Source organism: Henckelia pumila, chromosome 4 (genome assembly GCF_033568475.1).
Source record: "Henckelia pumila isolate YLH828 chromosome 4, ASM3356847v2, whole genome shotgun sequence".
NCBI classification, from domain to species: domain Eukaryota; kingdom Viridiplantae; phylum Streptophyta; class Magnoliopsida; order Lamiales; family Gesneriaceae; genus Henckelia; species Henckelia pumila.
Window position 1 is genome coordinate 113,224,619 of NC_133123.1, and position 13,435 is coordinate 113,238,053.

General features: G+C 43.7%; 14 non-coding genes and 4 pseudogenes across 14 annotated transcripts; all 18 read right to left on the bottom strand.

Moving 5' to 3' along the window:
* Positions 1–602: 602 nt before the first annotated feature.
* On the bottom strand, positions 603–721 carry LOC140868732 (5S ribosomal RNA). Its single transcript, XR_012146135.1, has one exon. It is a non-coding gene; the product is annotated as a 5S ribosomal RNA (ribosomal RNA).
* A 400-nt stretch (positions 722–1,121) lies between these two features.
* On the bottom strand, positions 1,122–1,240 carry LOC140869175 (5S ribosomal RNA). Its single transcript, XR_012146563.1, has one exon. It is a non-coding gene; the product is annotated as a 5S ribosomal RNA (ribosomal RNA).
* Positions 1,241–1,639: 399 nt separating this feature from the next.
* Positions 1,640–1,755, bottom strand: LOC140869798 (5S ribosomal RNA; annotated as a pseudogene).
* Positions 1,756–2,153: 398 nt separating this feature from the next.
* LOC140868661 (5S ribosomal RNA) lies at positions 2,154–2,272 on the bottom strand. Its single transcript, XR_012146068.1, has one exon. It is a non-coding gene; the product is annotated as a 5S ribosomal RNA (ribosomal RNA).
* Positions 2,273–3,180: 908 nt separating this feature from the next.
* On the bottom strand, positions 3,181–3,299 carry LOC140869071 (5S ribosomal RNA). Its single transcript, XR_012146463.1, has one exon. It is a non-coding gene; the product is annotated as a 5S ribosomal RNA (ribosomal RNA).
* A 399-nt stretch (positions 3,300–3,698) lies between these two features.
* LOC140868335 (5S ribosomal RNA) lies at positions 3,699–3,817 on the bottom strand. The gene has a single exon (XR_012145758.1). It is a non-coding gene; the product is annotated as a 5S ribosomal RNA (ribosomal RNA).
* Positions 3,818–4,218: 401 nt separating this feature from the next.
* Positions 4,219–4,337, bottom strand: LOC140868559 (5S ribosomal RNA). Its single transcript, XR_012145971.1, has one exon. It is a non-coding gene; the product is annotated as a 5S ribosomal RNA (ribosomal RNA).
* A 353-nt stretch (positions 4,338–4,690) lies between these two features.
* On the bottom strand, positions 4,691–4,809 carry LOC140869412 (5S ribosomal RNA; annotated as a pseudogene).
* Positions 4,810–5,210: 401 nt separating this feature from the next.
* LOC140869205 (5S ribosomal RNA) lies at positions 5,211–5,329 on the bottom strand. The gene has a single exon (XR_012146591.1). It is a non-coding gene; the product is annotated as a 5S ribosomal RNA (ribosomal RNA).
* A 401-nt stretch (positions 5,330–5,730) lies between these two features.
* Positions 5,731–5,848, bottom strand: LOC140869180 (5S ribosomal RNA). Its single transcript, XR_012146568.1, has one exon. It is a non-coding gene; the product is annotated as a 5S ribosomal RNA (ribosomal RNA).
* Positions 5,849–9,160: 3,312 nt separating this feature from the next.
* Positions 9,161–9,279, bottom strand: LOC140868304 (5S ribosomal RNA). Its single transcript, XR_012145728.1, has one exon. It is a non-coding gene; the product is annotated as a 5S ribosomal RNA (ribosomal RNA).
* Positions 9,280–9,679: 400 nt separating this feature from the next.
* On the bottom strand, positions 9,680–9,798 carry LOC140869605 (5S ribosomal RNA; annotated as a pseudogene).
* A 401-nt stretch (positions 9,799–10,199) lies between these two features.
* LOC140868997 (5S ribosomal RNA) lies at positions 10,200–10,318 on the bottom strand. Its single transcript, XR_012146391.1, has one exon. It is a non-coding gene; the product is annotated as a 5S ribosomal RNA (ribosomal RNA).
* A 401-nt stretch (positions 10,319–10,719) lies between these two features.
* LOC140868271 (5S ribosomal RNA) lies at positions 10,720–10,838 on the bottom strand. Its single transcript, XR_012145696.1, has one exon. It is a non-coding gene; the product is annotated as a 5S ribosomal RNA (ribosomal RNA).
* Positions 10,839–11,239: 401 nt separating this feature from the next.
* Positions 11,240–11,358, bottom strand: LOC140869105 (5S ribosomal RNA). Its single transcript, XR_012146495.1, has one exon. It is a non-coding gene; the product is annotated as a 5S ribosomal RNA (ribosomal RNA).
* An 874-nt stretch (positions 11,359–12,232) lies between these two features.
* On the bottom strand, positions 12,233–12,351 carry LOC140868637 (5S ribosomal RNA). The gene has a single exon (XR_012146044.1). It is a non-coding gene; the product is annotated as a 5S ribosomal RNA (ribosomal RNA).
* A 399-nt stretch (positions 12,352–12,750) lies between these two features.
* On the bottom strand, positions 12,751–12,869 carry LOC140869147 (5S ribosomal RNA). The gene has a single exon (XR_012146536.1). It is a non-coding gene; the product is annotated as a 5S ribosomal RNA (ribosomal RNA).
* A 400-nt stretch (positions 12,870–13,269) lies between these two features.
* LOC140869501 (5S ribosomal RNA) lies at positions 13,270–13,388 on the bottom strand (annotated as a pseudogene).
* Positions 13,389–13,435: the final 47 nt, after the last annotated feature.

Genomic DNA, 13,435 nt, shown 5'->3' on the forward strand with positions numbered 1-13,435 from the left:
ACAATCATCCAGTTCAATTAGGGGGAAGGTGAACCGAAATTCCAACAAAATCTTTTCAAATTGTTATTTCTTTTAGTGGTGCAAATTGGTTTCGTGGTTGTGAAATTTAGATTTATTTACATTGAGTTCTTAGTGTTAAATGTTAGATAGAATTCAAAATCAAATTTTCGATACTTTGTGTAGTTAAAAATCAAAGAAACAAATTATTATTGTTTGGTCCATGAGGACGATACTCGTACTCAGTACATCTTATTATAACTTGAATCGTGCACTTGCGATTATTTCGACTGGAATTGAGAGATTTTTAGAGCAAATTTAAGTGTTAGTATTACGTCGATCAATACCTACAGCGCGTATCTCGGTCTAAGAGATGAAGACACTCAAATTCCAACCCGAAGATTGTCTTTCGAGGAGTTTTTCCCGTAGGGCGCGCTGAGAACCAACAAAGCAGCCCGCGTCACCCAGATCGCACGTTCACGTCGTGTGTTTTGGTCTATTGAATCTTTTCTATCCGCGGATTGGACTCAAATAGTCGGAAATAGGACGACAAGGAATCGAAAGAACAAGAAGTACGAGTAAGAAAAAAAGAAATTAATGAAAAAGGGGTGCAACACGAGGACTTCCCAGGGGGTCACCCATCCTAGTACTGCTCTCGCCCAAGAACGCTTCACAACAGAGTTCTGATGGGATCCGGTGCATTAATGCTGGTATGATAGCACCCAAAAATGAATGAATTCTTTATTGTTTTGTCTCTCGAATTGCAGATCGGAGGAACAGGCGCTAGAGTTTCAAACGAACATAACTTTCGATCGGCTGAGAGTTACGGGAGCTTCAGCCTGCTCATGCGAAGCTCCTCTCTATACCTACAGCGCGCATCTTGGTCTAGGAGACGGAGACACTCAAATTCCAACCCGGAGATGGTCTTTCGGGGCATTTTTCTCGTAGGGCGTGCTGGGACCCACCAAAGTGGCCCGCGTCACCCAGATCGCACGTTCACGTCGTGTGATTCAGTGTATTGCATCTTTTCTATCCGCGGATTGGACTGAAAGAGTCGGAAATAGGACACCAAGGAATCGAAAGAACAAGAAGTACGAGTAAGAAAAAAAGAAATTAATGAAAAAATAGTGCAACACGAGGACTTCCCAGGGGGTCACCCATCCTAGTACAGCTCTCGCCCAAGCACGCTTAGCTGCGGAGTTTTGATGTGATCCGGTGCATTAGAGCTGGTATGATAGCACCCAACAGTGAATGAATTCTTTATTGTTTTGTCTCTCGAATTGCGGATCGGAGGAACAAGCGCTGCACTTTCAAACGAACATAATTTTCAATCGGCTGAGAGTTACAAAAGCTTTCAACCTCCTCACGCGAAGCTCCTCTCTATACCTACAGCACGCATCTCGGTCTAAGAGACGGAGACGCTCAAATTCCAACCCGGAGACGGTCTTTTGGGGAGTTTTTCTCGTAGGGCGCGCTGTGACCCGGCAAATCGGCCCACGTCACCCAGATCGCACGTTCACGTCGTGTGTTTCAGTCTATTGCATCTTTTCTATCCGCGGATTGGACTCAAAGAGTCGGAAATAGGACGGCGAGGAATCGAAAGAACATGAAGTACGAGTAAGAAAAAAAAATTAATGAAAAATAGGTGCAACACAAGGACTTCCCAGGAGGTCACCCATCCTAGGACTGCTCTCCCCAAAGCACGCTTAACTTCGTAGTTAAGGAATCCGGTGCATTAGTGCTGGTATGATCGCACCCAACAGTGAATGAATTCTTTATTGTTTTGTCTCTTGAATTGCGGATCGGAGGAACAGGAGCTGCAGTTTCAAACGGACATAACTTTCGATCGGCTAAAAGTTACGGAGCTTCAGCCTGCTCACACGAAGCTCCTCTCGATACCTACAGCAAGTATCTCGGTCTAAGAGACTGAGACTCTCAAATTACAACCCGGAGATGGTCTTTCGTGGCATTTCTCCCGTAGGGCGTGCTGGGACTCATCGAAGCGGCCCACGTCACCCAGATCGCACGTTCACATCATATGATTCAGTCTATTGCATCTTTTCTATCCGCGGATTGGACTGAAAGTCGGAAATAGGACGGCGAGGAATCGGAAAAACAAGAAGTACGAGTAAAAAAAAAAGAAATTAATGAAAAAAGGGGTGCAACACGAGGACTTCCCAGGGGGTCACCGATCCTAGTACTACTCTCGCCTAGGCGCACTTAACTTCGAAGTTCTGATGGGATCCGGTGCATTAGTGCTGGTATGATCGCACCCAATAATGAATGAATTCTTTATTATTTTGTCTCTCGAATTGCGGATCGGAGGAACAGGAGCTGCAGTTTCAAACGGACATAACTTTCGATCGGCTAAGAGTTACGGGAGCTTCAGCCTGCTCACGCGAAGCCTCTCTCGATACCTACAGTGTGCATCTCGGTTTAAGAGACAATGATGCTCAAATTCCAACCCGGAGATGGTATTTCGGGTATTTTTCCCATAGGGCACTCTAGGACCCATCGAAGCGGCCCGCGTCACCCATATCGAATGTTCCCATCTTGTGTCTCAGTCTATTGCATCTTTTATATCCATGGATTGGACTCAAAGAGTCGGAAATAGGACGACGAGGAATCGAAAGAATAAGAAGTACGAGAAAGAAAAAAGAAATTAATGAAAATGGGGTGCAACACGAGGACTTCCCAGGGGGGTCATCCATCCTAGTACTGCTCTCGCCCAAGCACGCTTAGCTCTGGACTTCTGATGGGATCCGGTGAATTAGATCGCATCCAACAATGAATGAATTCTTTATTGTTTTGTTTCTCGAATTGCGGATTGGAGGAACAGGAGGTATAGTTTCAAACGGACATAAATTTCGATCGGCTGAGAGTTATGGAAGCTTCAGCCTGCTCAAGGGAAGCTCCTCTCGATACCTACAGCGCGCATTTCGGTCCAAGAGACGAAGACGCTCAAATTCCAACTCGAAGATGGTCTTTTGGGGCGTTTTTTTCCGTAGGGCACGCTGGGACCCACCAAACAGCCCGCGTCACCCAGATCGCATGTTCACGTCGTGTGTTTCAGACTATTGCATCTTTTATATCCGCGGATTGGACTCAAAGAGTCGTAAATAGGACGGCGAGGAATCGAAAGAACAAGAAGTATGAGTAAGAAAATAATAAATTAATGAAAACTGGGTGCAACACGAGGACTTCCCAGGGGGTCACCTACCCTAGTACTTCTCTTTCCAAAGCACGCTTAACTTCAGAGTTCTGATGGGATCCGGTGCATTAGTGCTGGTATGATCGCACCCAACAGTGAATGAATTCTTTATTGTTTTGTCTCTCGAATTGCGGATCGGAGGAACAGGAGCTGCAGTTTCAAACGGACATAACTTTCGATCGGCTAAGAGTTACGGGAGCTTCAACCTGCTCACGCAAAGCTCCTCTCGATACCTACAACAAGTATCTCGGTCTAAGTGATGGAGACGCTCAAATTACAACCCGGAGATGGTCTTTCGTGGCGTTTTTCCAGTAGGGCGTGCTGGGACCCACCAAGCGGCACGCGTCACCCAGATCGCACGTTCACGTCGTGCGATTAAGTCTATTGCATCTTTTATATCCGCGGATTAGACTGAAAGATTCGGAAATAGGACGGCGAGGAATCGGAAAAACAAGAAGTACCAGTAAGAAAAAAAGAAATTAATGAGAAAAGGGTGCAACACGAGGACTTCCTAGGGGGTCACCCATCCTAGTACTGCTCTCGCCCAAGCACGCTTAACTTTAGAGTTCAGATAAGATCAGGTGCATTAGTGCTGGTATGATCGCACCCAATAGTGAATGAATTCTTTATTGTTTTGTTTCTCTAATTGCGGATCGGAGGAACAGGAGCTGCAGTTTCAAACAGACATAACTTTCGATCTGCTGAGAGTTACGGGAGCTTCAGCCTGCTCACGCGAAGCTCTTCTCGATACCTACAGCGCGTAACTCGGTCTAAGAGACGGAGAAGCTAAAATTCAAACCCGGAGATGGTCTTTGGGGGCATTTTTCCCGTAGGGAATGCTGGGACCCACCAAAGTGGCCCGCGTCACCCAGATCGCACGTTCACGTCGTGTGATTCAGTCTATTGCATCTTTTCTATCCGTGGATTGGACTGAAAGAGTCAGAAATAGGACAGAGAGGAATCGGAAGAACAAGATGTACGAGTAAGAAAAAAAAAAACTAATAAAAAAATGGGTGCAACACGAGGACTTCCCAGAGGGTCACCCATCCTAGTACTGCTCTTGCCCAAACACGCATAACTTCGGAGTTCTGATGGGATCCGGTGCATTATTGCTGGTATGATCGCACCCAGCAGTGAATGAATTCTTTAATTTTTTTGTCTCTCGAATTGCGGATCGGAGGAACAGGAGCTGCAGTTTCAAACGGACATAACTTTCGGTATGCTGAAAGTTACTGGAGCTTCAGCCTGCTCACGCGAAGCTCCACTCGATACCTATACTGTGTATCTCGGTTAAAGAGACGGAGACGCACAAATTCCAAAACGGAGATGCTCTTTCGGGGCATTTTTCCCGTATGTCGCACTGGGACCCACCGAAGCGGCCCGCGTCACCCAGATCGCACGTTCACATCATATGATTCAGTCGATTGCATCTTTTCTATCTGCGGATTGGACTGAAAGAGTTGGAAATAGGACGGCGAGAAATCAAAATAACATGAGGACTTCCAAGGGGGTCACCCATCCTAGTACTGCTCTCGCCCAAGCACGCTTTACTTCGGAGTTCTGATGGGATCCGGTGCATTAGTGCTGGTATGATCGCACCCAACAGTAAATGAATTCTTTATTGTTTTGTCTCTCGAATTGCAGATCGGAGGAACAGGAGCTGCAGTTTCAAACCGACATAACTTTTGATCGGCTAAGAGTTACGGGAGCTTCAGCCTGCTCATGCGAAGCTCCTCTCGATACCTACAGCAAGTATCTGGGTCTAAGAGATGGAGACGCCCAAATTACAACCCGGAGATGGTCTTTTGGGGCCTTTTTCCCTTAAGGCATGCTGGGACCCACCGAAGCGGCCCGCATCACCCAGATCGCACTTTCACGTCGTGTGATTAAGTCTATTGCATCTTTTCTATCCGCGGATTGGACTGAAAGAGTCGGAAATAAGACGGAGAGCAATCGGAAGAACAAGATGTATTTGTAAGAAAAAAAGAAACTAATAAAAAAAGGGATGTAACACGAGGACTTCCCGGGGGGTCACCCATCCTAGTGCTGCTCTTGCCCAAGCACGCATAACTTCGAAGTTCTGATGGGATCCGGTGCATTAGTGCTGGTATGATCGCACCCAACAGTGAATGAATTCTTTATTTTTTTGTCTCTCGAATTGCGGATCGGAGAAACAGGAGCTGCAGTTTCAAACGGACATAACTTTCGATCGGCTGAGAGTTACTGGAGCTTCAGCCTGCTCACGCGAAGCTCCACTCGATACCTATTGTGTGTATCTCGGTTAAAGAGACGGAGACGCTCAAATTCCAAAACGGAGATGGTCTTTTGGGGCATTTTTCTCGTATGTCACGCTTGGACCCACCGAAACGGCCCGCGTCACCCAGATCGCATTTTCACATCGTATGATTCAGTCTATTGCATCTTTTCTATTAGCGGATTGGACTGAAAGAGTCGGAAATAGGACGAAGAGAAATCGAAAGAACAAGAAGTACGAGTAAGAAAAAAAGAAATTAATGAAAAAAAGTGTGCAACACGAGGACTTCCCTGGGGTCACCCATCCTAGTACTGCTCTAGCCCAAGCACGCTTAACTTCGGAGTTCTGATGGGATCCGGTGCATTAGTGTTGGTATGATCTCACTCGACAGTGAATGAATTCTTTATTGTTTTGTCTCTTGAGTTGCGGATCGGAGGAACAGGAGCTGCAGTTCAAATGGACATAACTTTCGATCGGCTAAGAATTACGGGAGCTTCAGCCTGCTCAAGCAAAGCTCCTCTCGATACCTACAGCAAATATCTCGGTCTAAGAGACGCAGACGCTCAAATTACAACCCGGAGATGGTCTTTTGGGGATTTTTTCCAGTAGGGCGCGCTGGGACCCATCGAAGCGGCCCGCGTCACCCAGATCGCACGTTCTGAAACAACTACCTTCTAATACTACTCAAATTTTTTTTTTAATAGGTAAATATCTAAATATAAAATATATTTAAAAATCATGAATCTATAAATGAGTAAATAAAACAATACTTAATATAATATAAATATAATTAATTAAAACGTATATATATATATATATATATAATAAAAAATTACTTTTTAAAATAATTATAAAAATAAACAATTTTCCATAAAAATGTTCCCACAAAAATCCATAATAAGAATTTTCATGCAAACAAAATAAGTATAACTCATGCAATAAAATCATCATCAAGCTCTCATTAAAAAATTTCTACCTAAAATCCATAAACCCATAATCAAATCATAAAACATGTGCGGAAAACATAATAATATTCAATTCATTGAAAACTTGACTAGAGTGATGGTCACGGGCTAGCTGGCCGCCGGAAGTTCATACGTCTTTACCACCAGTCGGAGCAACATTCTCTAGATCTATTTCTTTCTCACCTGCATCATTTAAGTCTAGTGAGCCTAGAGGCTCAGCACATTCTATCTCATAGTAACAACATGAATAAAAATGATGCACCACATAATACATGCAAGATACATAATAAATTATATATATATCAATGCATGTCCTTATAATACATGTATCATAATCATCACGTAACATAGCATACATAATCATACGTAATCATTATGCATCATAATAAGAGCCTATCATCATTTAAAAATCTGAATGTTATATCCATGTTGTGTGACGTGTCATGTCGATTGATCAATCTAAAACCAACGTACGTGGCAGTGGGATCCCCACCTCTTGGCCCCTTCACCAGGCTGACCCCGGATCTGTAGGCAACATAATCATAATCGTATGGAAAGGCAATCGGGCCCCAGTATCCCCGACCCACAGTCCCGTGTCATATGGAAAGGTCTCCGGGCCTAGGCATCCCATCTCCAATCCCGTAGGTTGTCACACACCCAGTTCAACTCCCTTAAAATATTTTTCATTGCCCAGCATCACACATATACATATAGCATCACGCACATACATAAAATTTTTCATGATCTTATTTTCATAAAATATTGCCCGTAAATATATATTTAATTATTTAATAATAAATGTAAAAACAATACTTTTTCTTTCTTAAAATATTCATGCAATAATTAAATATATATTTACGGACCATGCATAATTTTCATGGATTGGTTCAGGCTGCTGACTCCTTAGACTTAAGCCCATTAACTTTTAGACTAGCCCAAAAATTCATAGACTGACCCAAAAATTCCTATTGGCCCACGAGTCCATAAAAATCATTGGGATAACTTTAATAAAATATTTGAGGCCCAAATAAAATTATTTGGAGGCCCAAATAATTTTATAACTAATTAATTTAGCCAAAAAACACAATAAATCATTAAATACTTAAAAATAAAAATAACCGAGCCCGGACCACCTAACCTGGACCCGGACCAACCTGACATGACCCATGACCCTACTGACCCAACCCAGGACGCAGACCCAACCCGGATCTTCCCTAAAACCTAGAACCCGATCCCCCCTTTCTTCCCAAGCTGCTGTCGCGTGCAGCACCTAATTTCGGCATTCGGCCGGCCAACTCCGGTCACCAATGACCGGAGTACCACCACCCAAGTCTACCCACTCCCAGATGTTTCTAACAAGCCAAAAACCAGACCAAAGCATCGAATATGGAGTGAGAACAATGCTCTGGAATCTTGCCCATCTGCAGCTCACGTGCAGACGCAAGCAGTTGCGGCGTTTTCCATCGTGCGGCTTGCTCAGACCACCAATGACCATGAAACCACTTCCTAGACCTAGCTAACATCCATACGGTTATAACACAACAAACCACGCACAAATACATGGCCTGAAGAAGGAGAACAAACCCCCTTTCCTCATAACCCTGAACCTGCGCGAACCATGCACCAAAAACCAACAGCTTCATGTCTGACCATTCCAGCCCCAAACCGACTACACCACTCAACCCTAGGACCCTAAAAACGTCCCTAACCCCATGCCAACATCCTGATCCGAAACATATCAGAAAAGCAAAGAAAAACGTGAGAAAATATGGGAAAAGAACATATACGGTTCAACATGGTTGCATATTCTTTATAAAAATCTAACACACATGCAATATCAATGGTTTTCATGCAAGAATCAGAATATAAAACTTAAAAGGTGGCCAAAAAGAGAATTCAAACGTGCCTTTCTTGAAGATTTCGAAGAAAACGATAATATGGCGCGTACGACGATCACCGGGACGAACGATCTACAATCTTTTGCTTAAAATCTTCAAAACTTGTGTGTGCAAGTGGGTTTTCTGCTAACGAACGATGAAAAAGAGAAGAGATGGCGGTTAGGTATTCTACGTGAAGAAGGATTGAAGAAAATAAGCTAGATATATTTTACTTATTTATTTAGATTTTTGGAAGATAATATATCAAGTTAATATAAAAATATAACTCTTAAAATTAAATAATTTCTGAGTAATTTTCGTAATATATATATATATATATAATTATTAAAACTCCTTAAAAGTCTTTTAAATAGCTTATTTTTGTGAAAATTGATTTCATATATAACTATATATATAAAAACTATTATTTTATGAAAATAATACCTTAAAATAATATTTTAAGGCTCTTAAAATTATCTCAAAAATATTTAGAATAAAATCCATATATCTCGTCCGTCTACGGTCCCGACTACGCGATCGAAAAACTTTATTTCTAAAAATTTCATAAATAACATAAATGCGGGTTAAATGCTATAAATAATATTTAAATCATACAAATAAATTCACGTAATCCACATAAAGTCATTTAACCCATTTTCTAAATTTTAATTTAATTATTTCCTAGTTATGCATGCGAAATCACCTAAGAAAATTCTGTGCGCTATACGTTCACGTCGTGTGATTAAGTCTAATTGCATCTTTTCTATCCGCGGATTGGACTGAAAGAGTCGGAAATAGGACGGCGAGGAATCGGAAAAACAAGAAGTACGAGTAAGAAAAAAAAATTAATGAAAAAGGGGTGCAACACGAGGACTTTCCAGGGGGTCACCCATCCTAGTATTGCTCTCGCCCAAGCACGCTTAACTTCGAAGTTCTGATGGGATCCGGTGCATTAGTGCTGGTAAAATCGCACCCAACAGTGAATGAATTCTTTATTGTTTTGTCTCTTGAATTGCGTATCGGAGGAACAGGAGCTGCAGTTTCAAAGAGACATAACTTTCGATCTGCTGAGAGTTACGGGAGCTTCAGCCTGCTCACGTGAAGCTCTTCTCGATACCCACAGCGCGTATCTCGATCTAAGAGACGGAGAAGCTCAAATTCAAACCCGGAGATGGTCTTTAAGGGCATTTTTCCCGTAGGGCGCACTGGGACCCACCGAAGTGGCCCGCATCACCCAAATCACACGTTCACGTCGTGTGATTCAGTCTATTGCATCTTTTCTATTCGCGGATTGGACTAAAAGAGTCGGAAATAGGACGGAGAGAATTCGGAAGAACAAGATGTACGAGTAAGAAAAAAAGAAACTAAAAAAAAAGGGGTGCAACACGAGGACTTCCCAGTGGGTCACCCATCCTAGTACTGCTCTTACCCAATCACGCATAACTTCGGAGTTCTGATAGGATCCGGTGCATTAGTGCTACTATGATCGCACCCAAAAGTGAATGAATTCTTTATTTTTTTGTCTCTTGAATTGCGGATCGGAGGAACAGGAGCTGCAGTTTCAAACGGACATAACTTTCGATCGGCTGAGAGTTACTGGAGCTTCAGCCTACTCACGCGAAGCTCCACTCGATACCTATAGTGCGTATCTCGGTTAAAGAGACGGAGACGCTCAAATTCCAAAATGGAGATGGTCTTTCGGGGCATTTTTCCCGTATGTCGCGCTGGGACCCACTGAAGCGGCCCGCGTCACCCAGATCGCACGTTCACATCATATGATTCAGTCTATTGCATATTTTCTATCCGCGGATTGGACTGAAAGAGTCGAAAATAGGACGGCGAGGAATCGAAAGAATTAGAAGTACGAGTAAGAAAAAAAGAAATTAATGAAAAAAGGGGTGCAACACGAGGACTTCACAGGGGGTCACCCATCCTAGTACTAATCTCGCCCAAGCACGCTTAACTTCAGAATTCTGATGGGATTCGGTGCATTAGAGAAGGTATGATCGCACCCAACAGTGAATGAATTCTTTATTATTTTGTCTCTCGAATTTTGGATCGGAGGAACAGGAGCTGCAGTTTCAAACGGACATAACTTTCGTTCTGCTGAGAGTTACGGGAGCTTCAGCTTGCTCACACGAAGCTCTTCTCGATACCTACAGCGCGTATCTCGGTCTAAGAGACGTAGAAGCTCAAATTCAAACCCGGAGATTGTCTTTGGGGGCCTTTTTTTCGTAGGGCGTGTTGGGACCCACCAAAGTGGCCCGTGTCACCCAGATCGCACGTTCATGTCATGTGATTCAGTCTATTGCATCTTTTCTATCCGCGGATTGGACTGAAACTGTTGGAAATAGGACGGAGAGGAATCGGAAGAACAAGATGTACGAGTAAGAAAAAAAGAAACTAATAAAAAAAGGGGTGCAACACGAGGACTTCCCAGGGGGTCACCCATCCTAGTACTGTTCTTGCCCAAGCATGCATAACTTCGGAGTTCTTATGGGATCCGGTGCATTAGTGCTGGTATGATCGCACCCAACAGTGAATGAATTCTTTATTTTTTTTGTCTCTCGAATTGCGGATCGGAGGAACAGGAGCTGCAGTTTCAAATGGACATAACTTTCGATCGGCTGAGAGTTACTGGAGCTTTAGCCTGCTCACACGAAGCTCCACTCGATACCTATAGTGCGTAACTCGGTTAAAGAGACGGAGACGCTAAAATTCCAAAAAGGAGAAGGTCTTTCGGAAAATTTTTCCCGTATGCGCGCTAGGACCCACCGTAGCTGTCCGCGTTACCCTGATCGCACGTTCACATCATATGATTCAGTCTATTGCATCTTTTTTATCCGCGGATTAGACTAAAAGAGTCAGAAATAGGACGGCGAGGAATCGAAAGAATTAGAAGTACGAGTAAGAAAAAATGAAATTAATGAAAAAAGGGGTGCAACAGGAGGACTTCCCAGGGGGTCACCCATCCTAGTACTGCTCTCGCCCAAGCATGCTTAACTTCGAAGTTCTGATGGGATCCGGTGCTTTAGTGCTGGAATGATCTCACCAAACAGTGAATGAATTCTTTATTGTTTTTCTCTCGAATTGCGGATCGGAGGAACAGGAGCTGCAGTTTCAAAAGGACATAACTTTCGATTGGCTAAGAGTTACGTGAGCTTCAGCCTGCTCACGCGAAGCTCCTCTCGATACCTAGAGCAAGTATCTCGGTCTTAGAAACGGAGACGCTCAAATTACAACCCGGAGATGGTCTTTCGGGGCGTTTTTCCCGTAGGGCGCGCTAGGACCTACCAAAGCTGCCCGCATCACCCAGATCGCACGTTCATGTCGTGTGATTAAGTCTATTGCATATTTTCTATCCGCATATTGGACTGAAAGAGACGGAAATAGTATGGCGAGGAATCGGAAAAACAAGAAGTACGAGTAAGAATTCTTAATCACATCCTAGTACTGCTCTCGCCCAAGAGCGCTTAACTTCGGATTTCTGATGGGATCCGCTGCATTAGTGTTGGTATGATCACACCAAACAGTGAATGAATTCTTTATTGTTTTTTCTCTCGAATTGCGGATCGAAGGAACAGGAGCTGCAGTTTCAAACGGTCATAAATTTTGATCTGTTGAGAGTTACGGGAGCTTCAGCCTGCTCACGCGAAGCTCTTCTCGATATCTACAGCGCATATCTCGGTCTTAAAATGGAGAAGCTCAAATTCAAACCCGGAGATGGTCTTTGGGGGAATTTTTCTCGTAGGGCATGCTGGGACCCACCGAAGTGGCCTGCATCACCCAGATCGCACGTTCACGTCGTGTGATTCGGTCTATTGCATATTTTCTATCCGCGGATTGGACTGAAAGATTCGGAAATAGGACGGAGAGGAATCGGAAGAACAAGATGTACGAGTAATAAAAAAAGAAACTAATAAAAAAAAGGGTGCAACACGAGGACTTCCCAGGGGGTCAACCATCCTAGTACTGCTCTTGCCCAAGCACGCATAACTTCGGAGTTCTGATGAGATCCGGTGCATTAGTGCGGATATGATCGCACCCAACAGTGAATGAATTCTTCATTTTTTTGTCTCTCGAATTGCGGATCAAAGGAACATGAGCTGAAGTTTCAAACAGACATAACTTTTGATCGGCTGAGAGTTACTGGAGCTTCAGCTTGCTCACGCGAAGCTCCACACGATACCTATAGTGCGTATATCGGTTAAAGAGACAGAGACGCTCAAATTCCAAAACGGAGATGGTCTTTCGGGTCATTTTTCCCGTATGTCGCGCTGGCACCCACTTAAGCGGCCCGCGTCACCCAGATCGCATGTTCACATCGTATGATTCAGTCTATTGCTTTTTTTTTTATCCGCGGATTGGACTGAAAGAGTTGGAAATAGGGCGGCGAGGAATCGAAAGAACAAGAAGTACGAGTAAGAAAAAAAGAAATTAATGAAAAAAGAACAACACGAGGAATTCCCAGGAGGTCACCCATCCTAGTACTGCTCTCACCCAAGCACGCTTAACTTTAGAGTTCTGATGGGATCCAGTGCATTAGTGCAAGTACGATCGCGCCCAACAATGAATGAATTCTTTATTGTTTTGTCTCTCGAATTGCGGATCAGAGGAAAAGGAGCTGCAGTTTCAAACGGACATAACTTTCGATCAGCTAAGAGTTACGGGAGCTTCAGTCTGCTCACGCGAAGCTCCTCTCGATACCTACAACAAGTATCTCGGTCTAAGAGACGAAGACACTCAAATTACAACCCGAAGATGGTTTTTCGGGGCGTTTTTCCCGTAGGGCGCGCTGGAACCCACTGAAGCGGCCCGCGTCACCCAAATCGCACGTTCACATCGTGTGATTAAGTCTATTGCATCTTTTCTATCCGCGGATTGGACAGAAAGAGTCGGAAATAGGACGGTGAGGAATCGGAAAAACAAGAAGTACGAGTAAGAAAAAAAGAAATTAATGAAAAAGGGTTGCAACACGAGGACTTCCTAGGGGGTCACCTATCCTAGTACTACTTTCATCCAAGCGTGATTAACTTCGGAGTTCTGATGGGATCCGGTGCATTAGTGCTGGTATTATCGCATCCAACAGTCAATGAATTCTTTATTGTTTTGTCTCTCGAATTGCGGATCG